The 21,962-nt window shown below is 41.0% G+C and overlaps 1 pseudogene; it reads left to right on the top strand.

Moving 5' to 3' along the window:
- The first annotated feature begins 2,500 nt into the window (after positions 1-2,500).
- On the top strand, positions 2,501-3,019 carry LOC148020590 (uncharacterized; annotated as a pseudogene).
- The last annotated feature ends 18,943 nt before the right edge of the window (positions 3,020-21,962 follow it).

Genomic DNA, 21,962 nt, shown 5'->3' with positions numbered 1-21,962 from the left:
TGCATGCATTGCATTAAGAGACATTTCCCTAAGCTTTCCCACTACATTTTCAACTTTATTATCAACATCTTTATCCTCTTCTTGCTGTCCATGACAAACTTGCACTTCCACTTGAGATATATTTACATTAGAATCCTCCAATACAAGGGCTGTAGCAAAGTGACTATTCCTGCAGTAACTCTCATGAATAGGAGACCATTGACCCTCACATTTATAGCATATGAGTTGTCTTTTCATTTCCATCAGCTCTTGATGAGGTATAAGCTTTCTTCGGGTGCCAAAAGGAGTAGGCCATTCTAAGATAACTGAAATTCTAACATGCTGTGCCCTGCATACATTTGGATGACCAATAACATTCTTCTCTCCACATTTGTAGCATAGACCTTTAGAAGTGAGATCATCCAACATACGGCTTGATAAGTAGGTACCATGAACATTGTTGAAGGAGAAAGGACGGGTTAGTACTTCTTCTTCCTCATGATAATCCATGACATAAGCTGACTGTCCTTGGTACCCTGCATAGTGTGTGCCATAGGCATTATTTGCACCCATATCATGCTCATATGCATAAGATTGATGCTGCCCACCATTCATGCATAATGCACAAGCTTCATACTGCCCATATGGATCATTATATGCATGATTATCCACCCTTCCAACAAAATATCCATGTCTATCTCCCATTTTGTGCATGCAGTCTGAGTATACAGCAGTGGAAAATCCTCAATAACTTGAGCTCCAATTGTCCAAATTGAGGGCTTTATAGCTTTGTTTGAAGCTTATACAATACTCTTTCAAATGAGCTATCAAGCTCTGCAAATGGATAAGTATAGACAATTCTGGAAATGCTTTTTGTTGTCAGCCAGATACACTATGTAAAGAGTGAATGCCTTATTTCAAGTGTCTTTTGTACTTCTCATCAAAATTTGAGCAAATATCCAACACCAAGACACTCAAAGGAGTAGGGAAGAGCTGTAGGGTATTGAAATAGATGAAAATAACCTCTGCAATTCCAAAACTGAAGCAAATCTTGCTTAAGAATACCCAAGAAATGGTCAATATGAATCCAAGTCAAGATTCACTGAAAGAGATTTTCTTTTGCCCATAGGAAAGCCAATGAACATGTATGCCCTATTCATACCCCTACATACATCAAGGTACTAACTCTTCCAAAGTGTAGGGCTGAAGTAGATTGTATGGTACATTCATTGCATACTCATCCCTGCATTCCATTTGTCCAAGAGAGAATACATCTTGCTGCCATTCTTCATTACCATGTTGCATCCATAACATTGAACCATTTGTCCATAGATGTTCATTGATCAATTTCCATTGATCAAACAACCAAATACTTGAGCATCATACCCTTGAATGGTGAGTCAAATACAACTCGCTAAGCACTCAGTTGCATTTGAAGTTGTGTGTTTCCAATTAAAAGATCTGTTTCTAGTCCCTTCGTGGCAATTTCAACGTGTTTTCTCTGCCTACTTCAATAAAACCCATGCTTGCGCAAGATTTTAGTATGGAAATATATGTAACAACATTTGGAGAGATGCCATCCTGCTACATCTGTACAAACTGGCTTAAAGCTTCCTTGTCAAACCCATGTTCAGCATATCTAGTAATGGATGCAGTCCATGAGACTACATATCTGACTGCCAGATCATTAAACACTTTCTGTGCTTCTTGTTCTATTGCCCCAATCAAGCCACAAGCTTTCAAGCTGCATACATAAGCAGTAGGATCTAGATGCAAACTTTCAAGTTGCATCTGCTTAAAACAAGTTAGTGCTTACTTAGCAAGGCCTTGTTCAAGATATCTTGCAATTAGTGCACTCCATGCAACAACATCTCGATCTGTTAGCTTGTTAAAAATGTCCTGTGCTTCTATAAGGGAGCTAGCTTTGCTGAACAAATCGACCAAAGCAGTACCAACAGAAGTATCATTCTCCAACCCCCTGTTGACAATATCAAAGTGCAAATGACAGCCTCTTTCTAAGCTGGCAAAACCTCTGACCACTTCTCATCAGAGAAAAGGTGCCTTGCATTGCTAATCAGATGTACAAATGCAGCAATGCCTATTGCTGCCAAACTCTGATGAGACCGTTCTGTAAATCCTGTCAACAGATGCAAAATTTTCCCCACAATAGGGTTGACAACACCATAAAACTTCACAAAGAGATCAGCCACAAGTTGCAATGCTAGAGTGCAAGTCTCGTAGAGCCATGCTTCTACTTCAACATCATTTTGTTCACCCTCAAGTTCCTCATCTGATTGTTTAGGAGCTGCAGCGTCAAACCCGCTGGAGCTTGTGGAGAAGTGCTTAAGGGATCGCTTTGACGGCTCGCAAGTCCACAGGGATGCACATGGAATCCAACTTATTCTTTCTTCCCAATTCCATAAGCCATGTTCCAGAATCCACGTGCCATCATGACTATAACTGTTCCTGCAAGAACTGAAGAAATGACAACAGATGTGATTTTATCATGAGGTCCCTTCATATGGGTAAACTGTTTGGAATTCTGGTAATACTGCATTTTCTCCAACAGATGTTTCGGAATCCTTTGAGAATCTGCTGGTGCGTGCTCTGTCATTGTTTGCAGCTTGCTGTGGAGCAAGCCGATGGCCGATCCTGAGAGCGAAGCAAAAGGTTAGCAACGAAGTCCTTACGGTGAATTTTTGGAGTCCAAGGTTATCAATGACCGTGAAACCGGAAGATCCAGGGGTTTTGGCTTTGTGACCTTTGCGGACGAGCAGTCCATGCCTTTGCGGACGAGCAGTCCATGCGAGATGCCATTGACTCCATGAACGGAAAAGAACTCGATGGACGTAACGTTACCGTGAATCAGGCTCAGAGCAGGTCTGGAGGTGGTGGAGGTGGAGGTGGAGGCGGTGGTTACCGCAGCTCAGGATCTGGCTATGGTGCCGGGTATGGAGGTGGATCTCGTTATGAAGAGTGTGCTGGGTACAGTAGCAGATCCAGCTATGACGGTGGGAGAGAGCGCAGCGAGAGAAGATAACATAGAGGAAGTAGAAGAAGTCAAACAAGAAGAAGAAGAAGAAGAAGAAGAGGAAGAAGAGAGGGAAAAGGAACATAGAGACTCCGGAAACGCCTGTCGACTGGTTGTTGTTGCTCCATGACTTGTAGGTGGCTCCAGAGACCTTTGAGGAAGCAGTGTATTGTGTGATCATGAACGTCCCACTGAATTCAGACTTGCAGCTTGAGTTGGATTACATCTCGCGACACCACACGCATGAAACTCTTGAACATCAGGCCAGTTCCGTTCTCACCAAAAGCAAGAACAGTGCATTTTGATCTGATCTTGATGACCACGTCTTGCATCAATCCTTCCAAGAATGGTTATGGCCATACTCCATGTGTCAAGTAGAATGAGACTTTGACAAGTATTCATGTCATTGATGTAAAAGAAAGAAGATATGAAAGGAAATCCACCATTGAAGCTCACAGAAAAGCTTGAGAAGAGGAGAGAGAAAGACTGAGTCTAGAAGCAAACCCTTCCCTCTCAAAAGTAACCTTGGTTTAAGTGTCCTTCAGCCATGTCTGACCCTCTTTTGATCCATATGTTTTCAAAATGAGGTAAAATTTGATGACGACCTGTCAAAGTAGTTATGAACCTCCATCTTGCCCCCATATCTCTGTGAAGAAACACTAAAATAACCACAGTTTGAAGTAGTACAACCAGTCTAGTCACTGTCAAGGAGAAACCAAACCATGTAACTGTATCTTCAAGTCCAGTTACACAGAAATGATGCCTATAACTAGATCTTCCATGAAAATGACCTCCCCAGCCAGATCATAATCATGAAAATGATGGAATTAAAGCCTGCCTTGGATCAAAGCAAGGCTCTGATACCAATGTAATAAAACTAATCTAACTAGCCTAAACTAGCCTAGCTCCATGTCCAATCATGGATAAAGAAACAGGAAATCAACAAGATAAACTGGAAATGGAAAGAGACTAACCTTTATTAACATGGCAAGCTGCCATAGCTAAAAATGGAATACAAGAAAGAAAGTTACCTAAAACAAGATGTCTTCAAAATGATCAAGAGATAATGCTACATTTGGCTGGCTGCCATTTTATATGTAAACCCTAACTAACCCCTAACTAACCCTAATTAAGGTTTCTTTACACATGTATGCCCTAATTCATAAAGGTATTTACAAAGGCAAAATAGGAGGGCAAAATTTCCTACATGACACCATCATACACTACTACACGCATTACATTATACACTAACAACACCTACCCTCTAAGTAATCCAAGTCACTACAATAGTAATTATTTAACTACAACATCTAGCAAATATTATTGAATACAATTGATGACTATATTTATATTAAAATTATAAGTATAAAATTTATTAGTTTCATGTTTAAATTAGTATTAGTTAATTGATCAATTAACTATACTAATGCGGGGAATACAATGGTGACACTTCCTGGAAGTTTGTGACTAGAATTTTCATTTTCATTTTTTTTAAATGTTTGACTTTTCATTTCTCCCCTTTTCAGTTTCCCCCTCTTTCTTAGGTGGAACTCAAATTTATCATATCTCTTTCCCCGCTTCTTCTTTCATGACGAAATTTTACAGCCTCATTGTTGCTCGCCCTATCTGTAACCTTGTGAAATTTCATTTCCTCTACACAAACATAGAGTGAGTTTCACATGTTTTATGGGAGCAGAGCTTGTTCTACCAAAGCCCTAAGATTTTCTTCATAAAACTTTACAAGTATATTGTTCTCTTCCATGGATGTTCTATGGTTAAGTTTTATCTCTTTTGGACAAAGCTTGTGCAAGTTATGTGCATTCTCCGACATGTAATTTCTTTTGTTTTGGTACTCTAGGAGTTTCTTACAGTCAAGAACAATGATCTTTTAAACACTCAACTTCTTCTTCAACATCTTACGATTTCTTTGTAAACAAAGTTACAAGTATGTTGTCTTGTTTTTTTGTTGCTCCATAGTTAAATTTTATCTCGTTTGGACAAAATGTATACAAGCTATATGCATACTGAGCTTTCCTTTTGTTTTTTTACTCCAAGAGTCTTCGAGGGTGGAGAACAATGATTTTTTAAAAACTCAACTTCTTCAACATCTTTGGGCTTCTTTGCAAAGAGAGCCACATGTAAATTGCCACCTTTTTCTGTTGCTCCATGGTTAAGTTTCAGCTCATTTGGACAAAGCCTATGTAAGTTATATGTATGCTTTGACTCGATATTTCTTTTATTTTTGTACTCTAGGAATTTGTCAGTGAAGGAACAATGGTCTTGTTATAAGTCAACTTCTTGTTCAACGTCTCTCCATCTGAGGATATCATAGCAGATCTCGAAAAGGAGAGGAAACTAGCACAAGAAGCTTTGCAAGGCATAGTGGCATACAACCAGGAACAACAAGCTAGAAGCTTGCCAACAGAACATAGAAATGTGTGAGATTCAACGAGTACTAGCCCTAGCAAGCAAAAATGGGACATGACCTGACACAAAAAGGGAAAGAGCATTGGAAGGTGATCTCACGTCTAGCGAGCTTCTTACAAAACGACTGTTAAACAATGTGTCAACAATAGAGCATATAGCACTGCTGCAATGGCAACCTCATTACTTGCATGATTGGGGGTTAACCAAGGCTCTAAGAGCTAATCAAGAATCCCTGTCGTGGCTAAGCAGCTAGACAAGTACCAGTCAAACGATGACCCATATAGCTTTGACGAGGCAATTAAAGTGGACGACCAGCTCAAAGAGAGAAGCTCCAAGAGAAACTCTGAGAGAGCTTCAACGTCAAGTGAAAGATCAGGACCAATCACTTAGGATAAAGGAAAGGGTAGGATGCAAGTTAGGAGCTAGCGGAGATGAAGACGAAGCTAGCCAAATTACAAGAAATGATAAGATGACCAACACACCCTCATATCCAATGTGTGTATTGTGGCAGAAACCACCTACTAGCTGAGTGTCAGGATCCGAGGTCGCGACCTTGTGCCAATTGCAATTACTTAGCGAACAGCCTTACTTAGCGAATAGGCCGCAAAACTTCTTGAGAAGGGGAGCCCCATTGGCTCTCCCGACACCTAATGATGCCAAACCAGTCATTCCTAGGATGGAGACAAACCCCACAGGCATACCTAGACCACCCGAACCCTACGTAACCCATCCACCAAGTGATGCTCTAGTCCACTATGTGGAGGAGCTGAACGATGAAGAGCCTTACGTGCACCCCTACATGTCATATGCTGAAGAGGGCAATGAAATCCTTATGGATTACTGACCTATATCGGTGATGGTGCTAGGTAGAGGTAGAGGTAGAGGCTTTGGAGGGTGGATCTGAGAACCAATCTTGTGTTGGAACTATGATCACCCAAGACACATCTCCTCATACTGCCTCGAATCGGAGTAGACTAACAGGGAAAAGGTCAATCTTAGTTTTGCTAAAAGTTTAAAGTTTCACATCATTTTACACATTTCACTTTTGAGTTTTGAGTTTTCTCTCCTAGAAGACATGGCATGCACCAAGCAAGCGACCTAGAGATATCCCCTTAGAAATCCTATGCACATGCCACCTCCCCTAGCTCCACCACCACCACCATGCTAGGATCGCAAGCATCGATAGAAGCCAAGCACAGTGGCTCTTTGTGAGATTTGCCATTACCAGAAGACCACGCATCTCTTGATACCAAAGGTTCCATTCTAGAAGCTGGTGCGTGAGATTATGGATGGTATACTCATTAAGAACAGTAGGAGGCACTTCCCAGATGGATCACGTTTGCAACAACCTGATCGTTGGACTATCCAAGCCCTCCTTGCACTACAGGAAGCTATTGAAGCTTACCTCATTAACTTGTTTGGAGACTTGGTCTATGCAGCAGTACATGCAAGGAGAGTCACCAAGGATAGTCCTCGCGGAGATCAACAACAATAGGGGTGTACTATCAAAACATATATGGAATGTAGCTTCCAAAGAGATTTTGTAAAACCCCGATTGTAGTGGATCCCATGTAAAATGTTATGAATATGAATACAAAATTTTTAGTGTGTCTTATTTTTGTTTATTTACTTGTGTTGGGAGTAAAGGCGCCTCCGCCTGGCCGCCCGTGTATTACTACACTGACAGTACCCGCCACTGCACACTACAGGTGGTGGGCACCTGTCACAGTCACTTATTCTTTATTCTTTTAGTGACAGTTTGAATAAAGGAAGGCCTGGCCACACATTGTGGTTGTTGGAGTTTCCACTTTTGAGTCTCTCACTCTCTTGGCTCTTGCTCTTCATCTGCCATAGCTCTCATTGCCAAGCTTCTTCTTCCTGGGTTCCACTTCCCTTTCAACCGGTATCAGAACAAAGGCATTGGTGCTTGCTCGGCATTCTCTTTAGCTTGGATTTGAAGAGATCCAATCCAAGCTTCAACGTCAGCCATGGCACCTTCATTTGCAGGTATGTTTTGATCTCTCGCCTCCTCCCCGAGCTTTTGGACCTTCATCGGCTTCTTCTCGGGTTGCATTGGAGTCCCCCTCGACATTGCCAAGTGCCCCCGAGGGCTGTTGAAGACCCACCAGCCCCCAAGAGCAGTCAACACAATTTTTGATGCATTTTTAGGGGGCTGGGCTGATCTGCTCCCTTGGCATTTCCCTACTCCTTCTTGGCTTCCCGGCACTCTTGGCAACCTTCTCGAGTATTGCTTGACTCCTCAGCATTAGTGCTTGACTCTCGATGATCGATTCAAGTGCTTTTCCCTTTAGCCCTTTGCTGTATACACAGTCCCAGGACTGTCAAAATAGGGCAGCACTTGACATTTACTATTTAATGCTTCTTGGCATTGCCCGTTTGATGCCTATTGATGCCTGGTGATGCCCGTATGTTTATGGGATGCTATGTCTATGCTTTGGGACTGATTTGAGCACTGTTTGAGATTCATTTAACAGTAAATTGCTTGTTGTAATATAGTGGGCTGAAGCTCATTTACTTGGTGTATGCATTGGTTCATGGATACGGGGTGCTTACTGGAGATTTGAATGATTATACTGATGTATTTGGAGGTTGTCAAATGCTTCTTCTTGGTTTCGGAATGCTTTTAAGCTTGGATTAAGCTCTGACTTGGTCGTTCTTCACTGGTATTTGGCTTCAGTTGGCATGATTTGGACCAGTCTATGCCTATTGTCACTACTTGACATTTAGGCTTCTTGCATTTATGCTTTGGTCAGATATGGATGCCACTTGGTTTGCCCATGCTTGACAGTTACTTGGAGCTTCATCTTCAGATGTATTTGAGCATTTTGGATCTACTGGACATTACATTTGGTTGTCAGTTACATGCTCTTTGAATGCTTTCAGGCTTATGCTTTACGGCTCTGAGATAGCTTGGGGTTTATGCTTCGGATTTACCCTACTGGGATTTGGCATGTTTGATGCTATGCATTTGATGTATTAGAGTGTTTCTTGCTCTCTTTGCATCTGACTTCACTTCCAGTGGGAGCCTCTTGGTATATTCGGATGTATACAGAGTCTTATTTATAGATGAGCTTGAGCTTGTGGGACAGTTCTTGGTATCTTCTTGCCCCTGGAAACCCACTTTTGGATGTATCTTGCTACCTGGTAGTTGCAGTGACATATGTATCAGTGATTGCTTCATTTTGGGACAGTTTTACATATTGCTATCATTTATTACAGCAAGCTTAAATCTGCAGATTTTGAGCAATTCTATGAGGGTAATGCTTACTATTTGATGTTGTCTTGGTCATATTTGGTGGACATGTGCTTCTCTTGGTGAAATCCACTCTTTCAGCCAGTTTTAGCAGTGGTTTTAGTGCATTTTCGGCTAATTACAGCAACCTGTAATTTTACTTTTTTGCATTGATTTGGGACATTATGGCTGGTCATCTGAGAGACACAGCTCTCTTTAACATTGCCAAGTTGGATGGTACCAACTATGGGTATTGGAAGTCCCAAATATGGTAGGTTTTGGTGTAGAAGTTGCAGATTAAACCCTTGCGTTTCAAGGTGTTAAACCTGAGGATATGGATGATGATGTTTGGATGGAAGTTGATGAGCTATACAAGTCTACCATTATTTTGTCACTCTCAGAAGAGGTCCATCATAATGTTGTTGCAGATGAGAATCAAAGTGCATGGGATTTATGGGAGAAGATTTAGGAGCTCTATGTGCAGCAGAGTCCTGCGTCACAGATGTATTGGTTGAAGTAGTTAATGGACCTTTGCATGAAGGAGGGGACCTCCCTTTCATCTCATTTCAGCCAGTTTCATGCTATCATGAAGAGTCTGTTGTCACAGGGTATTGAGTTCAAAGACAACTTGCACCTGTTGTTTCTGCTTGGCACCTTGCCTGAATCATGGGATGTATTCCGTACTGCCATATGCACGAATAAGCTTGATGGGCTGAAAATCAAAGATGTTGAGAGTGCTTTATTGACTGAGGAAATCAACAGGAGAAACAACGATGCTTCCCGCTCTTTACATGCATTGATCATTAGAGGTGGCAGACATGATAGGCATGATAATGATCATAAGGGCAGGGACTCTCAGAAGTCCAGGTCCAAATCACGTGGTCGCAGTAAGTCCCGTGGACGGAAGTTTGATCTTACCTATCATTATTGTAGGAAAGTAGGACATATTAGGCCACAGTGCCATAAAACTCATTGCATAAGAATCAGACTTGGGATTTGGTTTCCTTTTCTCAGGGTAAGAAGGCTTTGCCATGCAAGTGGGTGTACAAGCTGAGAAGTACTTTTGGACACCCCGAGCTGGCATACAAGGCTCGATTGGTTGCTAACAGTTTTAAGTAAGAGCATGGTGTTGAATTTGATGAAGTCTTTTCTCCTGTGGTCAAGATGACCATCCTGCGCTTAGTCTTGGCCTTGGTTTCACAGTTTGACATGGACTTGTACCAGATGGATGTCAAGACGACTTTTCTACATGGGGACTTGCATGATGAGATTTACATGGAGCAGCCTAAGGGCTTTGTAGACCCTGGCAGGGAACACCTAGTGTGCAAGCTAAAGAAGAGTCTATATGGCTTGAACCAGGTACCTAGGAAATGGTACCATAAGTTTGATGCATTCATGCAGTCACAGGGCTACAGCTACAGTGCTATGGATCCGTGCTTGTACACGAAGAAAGCCCGTGATGGTTCTTTATTGATTTTGGTACTCTATGTGGATGATATGCTTTTAGCAGAGACAACTCGTGAGGAGCTAGATGCTCTTAAGGCTCAGCTCAAGAAGAGCTTTGAGATGAAAGATCTGGGATATGTCTCTCATATACTTGGTATGCGCATTACGTGCGATAGATCTCAGGGACTACTCTGTCTCTCACAGAAGGAGTACATTCATAAAGCCCTTGAGTGCTTTCGCATGTAGGATGTTAAGCCTATTGGCTATCCATTAGCTTCTCATGTGAAGGTTTCATAGGTCGATTGTCTGCAGACAGATGAGCAGAGGGCCGAGATGGCCAAGATTCCCTATGCATCAGCCATGGATAGTCTTATGTATGCCATGATAGCCACCCGTCCAGATATAGCTTTTGTAGTTGGGGTTGTGGCATGTTATATGGCTACACCTGGCAAGAAACATTGGGATGCTGCAAAGGGTATCATGAGGTACCTAAAGGGCACAATAGATATGTGTCTTGTTATGGCAGCCAGGATATAGGAGTCGTGGGGTACACTGACTCTGATTATGCAGGACATGCAGATAGTAGGAAGTCCATTTTTGGCTATGTGTTCACTTATGTTGGAGGGGCTATCTCTTGGATGTCTAGGGTGCAGAAGTGTACTGCCCTTTCTACTACAGAGGCTGAGTATATTGCAGCCACAAAGGCTTGCAAGGAGGCTATCTGGTTAGGATGTTTGATTGCTGACCTTGGTATGATAGATGCTATGCCTACACTGCATTCGGATTTCATGAGTGCCATTTAGTTGGCCAAGAATCTGGTCTTCCATGTGAAGACAAAACATATTGAGGTGAGGTATCACTTCATTCGCGAGGTCGTTGAGGACAGGTGTATTGACCTTGTCAAGATTTCGATTGAGCAGAATCCTACAGACTTGCTCACAAAGAGCCTCACTACCAAGCACTTTGCCTTTTTCAAGAGATTGATGGGCATTGGATGAGATGACGTCTTCTTTCTCATCCTGTTGTACATGTGTACATGTTGTAATGTCTTTTCCTTTTTCTCTCTCACTGGGGTAGATTCTCCTTTAAGTGGGAGGTTGTTGGGGGTAAAGGCGTCTCCGCCTAGCCGCCCGTGTATCACTACACTGACAGTACTCGCCACTGCGCACTGCAGGTGGCGGACACCCGTCACAATCACTTATTCTTTATTTTTTTAGTGACAGTTTGAATAAAGGAAGGCCCAGCCACACATTGTGGTTGTTGGAGTTTCCACATTTGAGTCTCTCACTCTCTTGGCTCTTGCTCTTTATCCGCCATAGCTCTCACTGCCAAGCTTCTTCCTCCTGGGTTCCATTTCCCTTTCAACTTGTTATTTGTTTTATTTATGTCTTTGAGTTATTGTTACATGCATTCAAACGAATACATGTTGCGCACAAACTCGATAAAGCACTACGTATTAAATTTAGGATACGAATTGTGTTGCGTATAAATTTGATAAATAAACATAACATTCAAGTAAAAAATAATAATAAACGACGTGCATGACAAACTACATTGCATGCAAATCTAACAAATATCGGTTTTCATTACTTCAAGAGAATATTACAAATTACATTACATTGGTGATGAGATATCATTTGGCAGTAAGTACATCTACTCTCTCCTAGGCTTCTTTGAGCTACACTCCCCATAGTTGGAGCCTCAAGAGGAACACAAAGGAAAAGGGAATTCTCTTGCAAGAAAATCTATCTTGTAGCATCAATAAGCTTTCATTTCATTCTTTTGATCATCAAAACAAAGAAAACAACAAATCTTCACGCAGCATCATAATAGATTTCTCCCACGGATTTGATAGAATCAACCATATTCTTCAACATCTTCATAAAATTCTTCAATAGAACAAAGAACACAAAGAAATACACCATTTTTGAATGGAAATAAATCACATAATATTCTTCTTCAATGTCTTCATAGTTCTCTCTCTCAATCTCTCATATATAGTTACACTGTTTTGATAGAATTGACTATCTCTGGCTCTCTCTCTCTCTCTCTCTCTCTATCAATAGTACATCATCTCCTCACTACAATGCTCTCATAATAATCCTCAATAATCCTTCTTAGGTCTTGGATACACCTCCCAAGAGGTATGTCTGATATGAAGAGTCATCAGAGCCACTACAATGTCTTTTCGCAGCTCACTACTGTCACTGTCACTGTCACTTAGTCTTCTCTTTAGTCTTCAGCAGCTGCTTCTTCCACTTGTTTTAGCTCTTTTGAACTTAGATTCATCCTTTTCAAAGGTTAGAAAAATTTTCCAAATTCACACATACATTCTACAGAACTCTTACAGAAGGTCTATAGAATAGTTACAGTATAACACCAGAACAGCTACAGTACAGTTACAGTACAGAGACAGAGCAGAGACAGAGGCTCTACAGAAGGTCTACAGAGGGTTACAGAAGGTCATCAGAACCTCATAACTCATACTCAAACCATTCCAAACTATCAAAAACTATTCAATAAGCTTTCAAAAGATCTCAATCTTCATCAATCATCAATCTATGCTTCATACAGAAGAAAATTAAAACAAAACAGAAGCTATACAGAACCAATCAGAACCTATCAGAACATAACAAAACTTCATATCTCCACTGAGAATCATCATGAATTTTCAAAACATAATCAATATCATCCAAAACACTCTCAAATACTTCCTTTAACAACCAGACATCACTCTAAATCCATAAAAAATCAATCATTCAGTCCTCAAAAACAACAAAAATTAGTCAAAAATTCAGTCTTTTTTCACTCTCAACATATCCCCACAGTTAGAAAGGAAGCGTCCTCGCAACCTAAGGAAAAGAAGAATATAAGTTAATTAAAGAGCTCAAGTTGGATCTTCCATAGGATCTTCAATAATCTCTCCAAACCACGACCCCAACTTATCACCTGTATCTAATAGAAAAAATACTACTAAAGGAAAACTTTCATTATTCATTAAATCATCTGATTAATCATTTAAAAGCCATAACAAATTTGTAAAGGATATGAGAGGTTCTTCTTCAGCTTTCCACCATAGGCTTTCCATCCACCATCAATCTTTTGAAAAGAGCTTTCGAACAAGTTATTCGCAATTAGCACGAACTCATCACACACAATTATTACAACACACACACACAAACACAACCATCTGATGACACCTCCAAAAAGAGATATATCGTTAAGAATCATCCAAGATACATTGCAAAGGCATCAATGAAGATGATCCCTTTTAAAAGCTTGGTGGTTTCGAAAGCAATCCATGGAGAAGGATTCATCTACAAATGTCTTTGGAGGATTTTGAAAGAATTGTAGGCAGCACATCCTTTCTAGCAAGACAAGGTATCTGCTAGGGAGACATAGGGCATGAAAATACAGGGCATCCAACTAGTGAGGGTCAATGTTCACATTGACATTCATACAAAGCTTGGGAATGGCCTTTTGATCATTATGGGAATGCCTATGTATGTATGCTAGATACCAAGAAAAATGAGCTGTCAATCTCACCGAAGGATCTAGAGATTGTGAACATTGGTGAGCAAAATGGAGGTAGTTCTGGTATGCTTGACTGGCAGTTGTCCAATCCCCTGGAATTATTGGCCAGTTTATCTGAGGTCCTGTAAGAGGATCAGTCGAGCTCCATCCTCGTCTTCTCGGAATCTGCTAATCAAACCCTTCATATTCACTAACCAACTGAGGGGGTTGAGAAATAGAAGTGGTAGAAGATGGAAGTGGAATAAGTAAAAGTGGATGAAGAGATGGGTAGGCAAAATCATAAAAGGAGGAATAGGTTAAAGAAGGAGTGGCTGAAAATTTGAGGGAATCAATTAGGAAGTGTGTTAATTGGTAAATAGGAAAGGTAGAAGGTACATGGATGGATGGAGAAGGACATGGTGGAGAAGGAAAAAATACTCGATCTTCGATAAAGGAGCAATATGTAAATATGGGAATTTGAGGAAAAGATTGAGGTTGGAAAAGAAGGGTAAGATTGCTGTTGAATTTGTTTGATAGAGGGAAAGATAGGTATCATAATGGTGAGCCATTTGTTGGTAATACAGTAGGCTAGGAACAGAGGGACCTAAGATAGATCTTCTCTGATAGGCATAAAAAAAGGTTGAATCAAATGGATTATTTTTGGAAAGGTGAGCTAAGAGATCCACCCTCACTTGGTCTCTGTACATAGGTAGAAGCTGTGTTCTATCGTTGATTCAAGAACCATAGAATCAATCATGGAGTGCCAGGAATTATCAGGGCAAGTAGCCACTTTTGAGGAGTAACTCTGGAACCTGTCATCTATTCGCAACTCCAAATAGTTGACATATAAAACAGCTTGTAAAACCACATCTCCCACATACTAGGCCATATCCACTTCATCTGGAATCAATAAGTCTCCCCGTAGATACATATATGACAGCAACATGATATCCATCGTGACAGAATCTTCAAACACCATATGTACCACTTCTGTCAGCAACTCAGGAGACCAAGCCCCACTCCAACCATCCTCTGGAAGAGGAAGATCCATCGTTGAAAGCTTCATGTAAAAGGCTAACTTTTGCAATTGATAGTGGACAAAGAAAGAATGGTTCAGAGGAACATCTTTCTGGAAATACTCAAATGTAGACCATAGCAGATCCATCTTGGACTGCAATCTTTCCACTTTATCTTGGAATAGAGGACACAAGGTAGCCTGTCTCTAGAGAACTGCCAAGTCCTGCTGTGAGAGAGAAGGAATCAGTGAAACATTAGGACTTGGAGAAACAGACCGAGACTACACCAATTGGTCTTGCAACTGCTTGATTTGGGAAGCTTGTGATTCCATTGTATCATTAGCAGTCTGTAAGGCTGAAAGTTTTACATCTAAAAGAGTTTGAAACTCTTGCGCTTCTGTGGACATCCTCTCCTTCTCCTCTAAGATTTTAGTGACCTCTGATTGAGCTTCTGTTAACTGAATCTTCAAAGAAGATATCTCTTCTCTTTGGGTCTCAATCAGTTGGGTTTGTTGCTCCATATGTTTAAACAGATCTACTAGTGTGTCTTTAGCAAAGGCTAACTCGGATGTTTCCTTATGCAACTGGTCTTTGGACTGCATCAGTTCTTCATAAAAGGAAGCATATAGCTGTTGAACATAGGCTGTCATTGACAGTTCAATTGAACTCTGAATGTCTTTACAGAGGAATGGAATAGCATCTCCCGATACTAGACTGTTCAGTGAGGGGACTGATATGTCCAAGGAACCCTCTCTATGTGCTCTGAATAGGTTGTTACATGTGAGATAAGCAGGGAGATCACTGCCAGATGTAGCAAGAATTGTCACGGAAGGAAGAACTAAAGGAGCTTTATCTGCTACCCGCTTCAAGCGTTTTCGCTGTATGACCAGTGGAGGAGGAGAATCCAGATCCTCTATATCAATAGGTTCTGAGTCTTCTGAAGGTGGAGGAGGAGGTACTGGATCAGATGGAGGAGGTGGAGGCACACTCTTCTTGAAACTTGAGTAGGTCAAGAAGGTAGACAGGTAGGATCCATAGGTGACATTTGTAACATTGCCCCTGGTTACTTTAACGAAATGTTGATCCATTTTGGTGAGTAGGTAAGTGCTCCAATCAATAGCTACTCCTTTTACACCATCCTTGAAGCTATAAAGAGCTCTTTGGACAAGTAATGGGATGGTGTTTTGGCAGGCATAAACCTGTCTTGGAGAAACTGGTAGACCATCTTTCACACAGCATCAGTGATCATGGAAAAGGAAACTCCTGAAGTGTTGATCACTTTCTTAATATCCAGAATTTCCTTGGTCTGTTTTTGTAATAGCTTCAAAATCTCATCGTTAGAGAATAGCTGGCGAGCTGTAACAAAGGGCTCTCCTTTGTAGGGAAGAGATAGAGCCTTCCCTAACCCTCGGGGTGTCAATGTCATGGAAGTACCATGGACCAATCCCGACTTCTTGCTGTATGAGGCAAGGAACTCATCACACATGGATGGATCTTTTGGAATCAAAGGAAAGGAGGCAGCTACGAAAGTCACAAGTCCCCCCTTCATGAGAGGCTCAAAAGTGAGTAGGGAAGAGTAATCCCTACTAACCAGTGGGACATACTGGATAGAGGAGGAGCGTGAGGCGCCATTCAGATGGTAAACACACACATCCAACATAGACACTCACAAAGAATGCCTGCAAAACAACCAAAGGGCTATAAAAAGGGAATCAATCCAAAAGAGGGACACACATACATACATAGACGCAACTAACCCAGTTACCACCCCAGACAATACACAGCCTAGAAAAATTTCAGCATGACCTCTACACATATGCGACCGAAAGCTTCATGCAATGCAACATTCAAGCACCCAAATCCCCGTATTAGGCAAGAAAGAAAGAACTACACACTGTACCCATAATCGTAACACAGAGATAAATCAGACTACCATAAAAATATACCTCAGGACTTAACCATAACCTTGACCATCAGTGTCAACTAAAAGACATTTACGTGCCCATCCCACGAAGCGTGTTTATTAAAAAGGGGAGAAAAGTGCAGTGAGGGGGAATTATTTTAATGAAGGGTTCATTGTAAGAAATTATTAACAATGGGTGACATTTTATTAGGTTATAGACCTTAATAAGAAAACGACAGTTCCTTCTTAAAAATTTAATTACAATTTATTAAGTTGAAACGGTGCATTAACGCAACCCAGACTACGATGCCCAGACTGGGCCTCTAAATGCAAATTCCTTAATTAAAAATTAATAGTGATGTGGAGCGCTTTTTTGCCAGCGTGTGCTCTTGTGACGGCTAGTTCATTTTTATTACAAATTAAGGTGCCTCTTAAGCGCACGTAGCGCGTGCAAAGTGAACAGCTGGTTGATTTGTAAAATTATTAAATTGTGTATTTAGCACGAATGCGCATGGAAAATGTGGGTGAATATATAGTTCATTTTAACAATTAATTGTGATTAAGGGGGAATGAATATAAATAAAGCTCACAAAATAAATACATGGAAGGGGTGTGTATGCAATGGCCGGAAGGCGCACGGAAGAGTCCCCCAAAAGCAATGAATCTAGTTAAACAAAATCAAAGACCACTGATGACTGAACAACAAAGACAACACCTAGTGGGTTGGATAATTTGTAATGTATTTGTATTTTTATTTTGAAATTTTTTTGTTAATTATTTTTATTTTTTTTAAAAGTTTAAGTTTGGAGTGTGTAGAGGTGAGATTTTAGGTGGATTTGTTTTGGTTTTATAGTGTGGTTGGGTTAATTTATGTTATTATGTATTTTGGTTTGTTTGTTTTGTGTTTGTTAATAAATGGTATGTAGGTGTTTTTGTTTTTTTTCAAAATGAATAATAATTAAATATGGATATGTGATGAAGAAAAAAATAAAATTTCACCCATTTAGAAAATATCCACAATTTATGTTATAAAAATAAGTACTTCATTTGTATATTTATTCTGTTTTTTTTTCTCTTCAAAGAATATTGGGGCCGTGTATGAAAATATTTTGAAGTAAGAAATGAGGGAAAAAAGGTCAGGGGGGTGGGTGGAAATTTTTTGTATTTTTTACTAATTTTAAATGAATTTTATGCATTTTAGGTAATTTTAAAGGAATTGTCAAATATTTAATTTTTTGGAATTTTATTTGTTAAAATTTCCATCGAACAAATTTTTCAAAAAATGGTAGAAAAATAGGGGAATTTTTAGAAATTTTTCTAAATTTTTTCTGAGTTGAAATGAATTTAGAAATGAACTAAGTCAAATAAATCATGGAAATCAGGTTAGTTGAGTAAGGAGGGTCAAATCAAGTCAACTAAGTCCTATTAGTATGGTTAAATCAGGTATGTCAGACTAAGTCAAGGCATGTTAGTCAAGGGGGATTAGGGTAGTTTGGGTTAGTTTAGGTTAGTTAGGTTAGGCTAAGTCAGATTCTAACTAACCTAGGTTAGACTAACTAACCTAGGGTTAGTTAGTAGGGTGGGGACTAACCTGAGGCTAGGTTAACTAGATTAAGGTTAGGTTAACTAGACTAAGGTTAGATTAACTAGATTAGGATTAGTTTAACTAAACTAAGATTAATGGAACTAGATTAAGGTTAGATTAACTAGATTAGGGTTAGTTTAACTAAACTAAGGTTAATGGAACTAGATTAAGGTTAGATTAACTAGATTATAGTTAGTTAACCAGATTAGGGTTAATTAACTAGCTTAGGGTTAATTAACTATATTAGGGTTAATTAACTAGCTTAGGGTTAATTAACTAGATTAGGGTTAATTAATCCTAACCTGTAAGGGCAGTTAGGTGGGAGGAGGAGTAGGAGTAGGAGGAGGGGGAGGAGGAGCAGGGGGAGGAGGAGATTGTCGAGGCGGGCGTGGGAGACGGGCAGCGCCGGCGGTCGACGGAGAGGCGGAGGCGGGGCGTCGTCCAGCGGGGCGTCGTCACAAGGAGGCAGTCCTAGAGGCGGACGCGGTGGGGCCGACGGGAGGCTCTTTGGCACTTGGGCGGTTGGAGCCGCTCGCGGGAGCGAAGGGCAGCCGATGGGGAGGGCAACCACAAGCGGCGGACGGCAAGGCGAGGCACTCCACGATGGCTAGAGGAAGAGGTCGACGGCCAGCGGGGGGCGACAGGCGGTAATCAGCAGGCACGAGGGGAGAATGAGCAAGGGAGAAGGAAACGGGTGAAAGAGGAGGGAAGGAGGTTGGAGACGAACGGGAAGGTACATGTTTTTGTTTTTTTTTGTCCTTTTTTTTCTTTTATTTTTTAGCATTTTTGTTTTTGTTTTGATTATTTTCTTTTTTTTAATACATATATACATATATATATATATAATATATGTATTGATGTTCCTGTGTATCTGTATGTGTGTGTTTTTGTTGTTCTTTTGTTTTTTTTCTTCTTATTCTTTCTTTGTTTTATTGTTTTTAAGTGAATTATTATTATTATTATTATAAAAATTTTGTGTTGTTTTTGGTGAAAAGAAATTGTCTTGTGATATTAAATAATGAATAAATAAGAAACGAACACATCCCTGGCCCGTGAGCATGCGCGGGCAGGGGTAAAAAAAATTTGCAATGACGAGTTCAAACGGGCAGGGACGGGGACGCACGAGCCACGGACGCCATGGGGGTGTCCCGAGGCGTGTAAAACCAAAACAGGCGCGTTCACGCACGAGGCGAGAAACACAGTTAACAGAAAAAATAAAGAAAAATTAATAAAATCCAAACCGTTTGTCGAAACAAAAATCTGTAAAAAGGAAAAATGGGCTGGGGGATGAGGGGCAAATGTTGGAAATATGCAACACCGGTTCCGGGACAAAATCAAGGTGTTCACATGGGAAAAACACAAAAAATAAACCCAAAAATGCATACGGGCATAAATATCGAAAAATCCGCGCATTCGAATGAAGTATGGAAAGAAGGAAAAGTGTGCAAAACAATGTGTCCAACAACTCTATCATGTCAAAACACAGTTCCAATCAAGATAGGATGCGTTCACATGGGAAAAACCCCAAAAATGGGCCCGAAAATGGACTTGGAAATTAATATGGGAAAAACCGTGCGTCGGAATAGCAGGCGATAAAAAGAAAAAATGTTTGAAAAAAAATAATTCACAGGGCTGGCACATCAAAACTCAATTTGGGGGAAATTAGGATGGGTTCACGTGGAAAAAACACAAAAAATGCATTAAAAAATACTTGTAAAAATTAATAACTAAAAATTTGGCAGTCAAAAGAGGGGGGAGAAAAAAGGAAAAAGTGGGGGAAAGGCTGGCAGGACAAGGCTGTCAAATCAAACTAGAATTTCGGTGAAAATCGAGCAGGTTCACATGGAAAAATGTGAAAAATAAGCACGAAAAAGACTCGAAAACCCGCAAAAATTAATAACGGAGGAACCGTGCATCAAAATAACACAGAGTAAAAAGGAAAAATATCAGGGGAAAGGGATAGGATAGGCTTGACTCATCAGATTAGGGTTCCGAAGAAATAAAGACGCGTTCACATGGAAAAATGTCCCATTTACGAAAATTGCTTCAAAAATTAATAACTTGAGAACCGTCTGTCAGAACAGGGGTTGGTAAAAGGAAAAAATAGGTAGTTTGAAGGGATGAACAGGGCTGTAAGGTTGGATTGAGTTTTCGGTGAACGTAAGGTCCGTTCACATGAAAAAAAAAACGCAAAACCCAAAATAAGGGCAAATGGTCAAGGAACAACCCCTAGGACAGGGTGAAATAGAACGAAAGGGTGGGGAAGGGACCTCATCAGGGTAAAATGAAATCACGGTATAGATGCATGATTAGAACAGGGTATATGCATTGGGGTATGCAGCATGAACGTACAGGGACGTATCCCGACACTTAAGACCTTAACAGGAAGGATGAACCAAACATCAACGACGTGGTACCTCACATCAGACCAACCATAAACATCCCCACACTTAAAACATAACCATCACTTAAAAACAGAAGTTGTAGGGTTAGAAAAACTTGGCCCATATTACCGAAAAGGAATGTCGACTATCGAGGTTGCATCTGGAGGCGTCGTCGGCTGCTGCAGGAGGTAACAAGGTATCGTCATAGCACACATTATTCGGCCTTCGTGGCAGGGATCACGGGGCAGTACCCAGGGAGGTAGCTAGTTGAAAGAATCACAGGAAATTCATCGAGGGCGAGGGATATTACACTCAACTCATGAGCACTCAAATGGAATGAAAGAGCAGGCACTCGTCCCATGACTAATATTACTCGAGGAAATCAAGATGAAACCCAAAGCTCACACCCGGTTTAGGAATCGACAAAGGAATGATGAAGAGGGAGTATGCCAGGGTGCACAATTGATGGTGCATCAGTGCATCCAACCCATCTGGCATAGGTGCAAGGAGAAAGGCCAGGGAGCCTTGTAATGTAGTGTATAGAGCAGATTGATGTGTCTTGTGCTTATGGCAGAAACCCAGCCCGTGGATGCATAGGGAAATGGAAACATACTTGACTCCAAAGGTCGTAAGGTCCCTCAATCCTCACCTCTCGATAATTGATTGAAGAAACTCCAGTCACACTCAGCCCACTCTTTGTCTCACGCTTTGTTGAAAGATACAGAGGGCAGCCATGTCCTGAAACCCATTGATGTAATCCTCACTGTCACTTGTGTAGAGGTTGTATGCCTTGTGCGCATTTGATGGTGTAACTGTGCATCCTGCCCTGTGCCGGCATACAGTGCAAGAAGGAAGGATAGGGAGCCTTATAGTGCAGTGCACAGAAGCAGATCGTGCTTTGTGCATTGAGAAGCCCATCCCGTGCATGCAACACTCCGTTCACACATCTCACCTCTCATTTGATTTGAAGGGAAAGACTGGTTACTCCCCCCACCCTCTGTCTCACTCTCTGATAGATACGGAGGGCAACCCATACTCACATCCCCATCTTGTTAGGATAAAAGCTCACATCACTCAAGGGGTTGGTGATGAAGATCATGTCGGCTATTGGTGTCATCAGGATCTTGAGGGCGAGGCGTACCCAGGGAGGTAGCCTACAAATCTCGTACTTCAATGATTGGTAAGAAGAGTCGTCTGTTAAGAAGGGCAGACGGACTGATATTGCAAAGAGAGTGCACCAAGGGAGGTGGCTTCAAATTACTTGCTGAAGAGGTTCTACTGGTGAGTCAGCTATCCTGAATTGTGGGGTGTTACCGCCTTTTCCACAGTCAGCTTCCCGCCCAAGGGTGTTTCCACATTTTCTTGGAACGAGGCCTGTTATGACAGGAAATTTCTTCCTTTTCTCCCATAACAGCTTTGTTGTTT

Source organism: Lygodium microphyllum, chromosome 18 (assembly GCF_053477565.2).
Source record: "Lygodium microphyllum isolate KBCC chromosome 18, Lygodium_microphyllum_v1.1.10, whole genome shotgun sequence".
Taxonomy (NCBI): domain Eukaryota; kingdom Viridiplantae; phylum Streptophyta; class Polypodiopsida; order Schizaeales; family Lygodiaceae; genus Lygodium; species Lygodium microphyllum.
The sequence above is the reverse complement of the archived record's forward strand: the minus strand, read 5'-3'. Positions and strand labels throughout refer to the sequence as shown.